General features: G+C 41.2%; 1 protein-coding gene across 1 annotated transcript in view; it reads right to left on the bottom strand.

Annotated features, from left to right (window-relative positions):
• plce1 (phospholipase C, epsilon 1) overlaps window positions 1-2,500 on the bottom strand; it is a gene marked incomplete in the record, with an annotated part of 69,674 nt that overhangs the window by 22,394 nt on the left and 44,780 nt on the right.

Genomic DNA, 2,500 nt, shown 5'->3' on the forward strand with positions numbered 1-2,500 from the left:
TGCTGCATGACCCCAGGATGAATCCAGTGCATTTTGGTGCAGAAAAGAAAACATAAGATGCAAGAATTTCTTAAATCATCTTGTGAGATCGGACGTTTCTTTAACTTTTTAAATCATTTCTCGGATCTTGATGGAAACACAGGTCAAGGTGACTGCTATTTATAAGTTCGTGAAATTTGGTGGAGAGCCAAATAATTTTTTTTATCTGGATCTAGTGAATTTAAATGTGGTTTCATAAGGAAACAGTTGGACCTTTGGCAAACACTTAGTGCAATTCCAAATATTCATGAATTAGGATCTTGGACATTTATCACTACAGACCTAAACAGCAACTTGTATCAAAATAACTCTCTGGACTATAAATGAATTGATATTTTATATACATTAAAAAAATGTAACATATTAATGAGCCTCCTATAGAAATAAGATCCTATAAACTTTGAACTGTTCATGAAAATGTTTTCATGCGGGCATCATCAGTGTTGATACCAAACCACAGGATGACATGTAACTGTGTTAGTGTGTTAGTTTATAACACTGTAACTGTGAGCGTCCAAACAAGAGGACACTGGTCCACAACCCAGTGACCCTCAGCCGAATCTCTGTTGTGTGGTCTTACTCCTGCCGTCCCTTTTAAATACTGGTATGTCAACCGGTGTCTAAAGCGGTAACGTATGCACTGGAACACGTCAGCTGGCCACACACACACACAGACACTCACACACACACACAGACACACACAAGAAAGAATGAGATCAGATATCAGCTGCACACTGCCTTTGCTCCGTCTGCCCTCAAGCACATGCAAAAGTCACACAGCAGATATTTATCATGGTCAGCTTCCTTTCACATTCTTTGTGATGTACATACACACATGCACGCACGCACACACACGCACACACACTCAGACAGACACACACAATCAAAATACAGGAAAAGCTCAGATTTCAATCTGGCTGCTATTTGCTCTCTCTGCTGAATGTATTCTCACACAGACACACACAGACACACACAGACACACACAGACACACACACACACACACACACACACACACACACACACACACACAGTGAATCAACCCCCTACAGGCGGTAAAACATCCCCTAGGGCCAGAGATCTATTACTGGGTTATGTAAGGATCTGTAAAGCCCACTGCAGACAGACTTCAGAGGGACTAAATAAAGACACACACACACACAAACATGCATATATACACATGCACACAAACACCTACACACAATGTAATAAGCTACAGGGTTTTCTTTGAGGATGTTTCTATTGTGACACGACTATTCGGACGATTTCCTTTCTTATTTATTTGTACCTCTAAGTGGATTATGACATAAGCAAGTACACAAATCCTACATAACACATGCAACCAAACCCCGTGTTCACAGAATCCTGACCTTTTAACATTCACTAGGTATGAAGCCATGGAGACTCACATATCAACCTCAGGCTCTTACATATACAATCGAAGGCCCAGTGTACACAGACAGCTCGAGATATGAGCTCGTACAGACACAGGCTCCCGCTTCAAAAACATGTAATCTACAGCGTTTGATAAGATTTTATTGGTCTTACTAGAAAAAAAGGGATGATTTTCAATAATAGTGTCACGGTTTGTTAGGTCTCATATTTCCTCCCTGTCCAATATGAGCGAACGCATGACAGTTTATGCATTCCAGTGCGATAGGAGCTCAGTCAGAGGGCCGAGGGGTTGGGAAGGTTACAGTGAAAATCAAATCCGACCTCAGACGCTTAAACCGTTTCCTCTAAACCGTCCTCGCTAGTTTAACGCCTCTATTCACTCAAACTGAGGAACAGGAAAACTCAACTTGAGGTTGCATCAATCATCTGAAAAACGGATTATGCAGTTGAGGGGAACCGGGCGAAGAACAAGAGATGAAAGTAAGTAAATAATTAATGAAATATATGAAGAAATGCATGAATAAAACACCAATGGGATAAAATACTCCAACAAGTGTCTTGGTAACCGCCTGCATAAAACCATATGATGGAATCCAGCTGGAATCTGCTGCATGTACCAAGGCCTGTCTGTTCCAATGTTTCATATCTTCACTATCACTATCAGTGAGCAGGAAAAATGCCAAAAAAGACCCTTGCGAATCATCTAAAATGATGTGCACTGCAGTAAAGTTAGCAATTTAAAAAAAAATTCAATTTTAAAATAAGAATAAACTTGTCTATATCAGAGAATTTGTATTTGTATTTACTGATTTTATAAGTTAGGGTCTGAAATTCCTTTGGACTTGTCACTGTGATCAGATGCAGAGTGTCAGCTTCAGATAATCTCCCCCGGAGCCGGAGAGAGAGGATGCAGGGTTTCACTTTCAGAGTCCTGCTCTCGACTCTACTGTATATGGCTCTCTGACAAAACAACCCCGCTGCCCCGCGGCCTCTTATCTGCTCTACTCCCCTGCGCTGAGCTCGCCAGGATGTGCGTGCCTTGTGTAAAAATCTGCTATCAGTCATTCG

This window comes from Limanda limanda, chromosome 21 (assembly GCF_963576545.1).
Source record: "Limanda limanda chromosome 21, fLimLim1.1, whole genome shotgun sequence".
NCBI lineage: Eukaryota > Metazoa > Chordata > Actinopteri > Pleuronectiformes > Pleuronectidae > Limanda > Limanda limanda.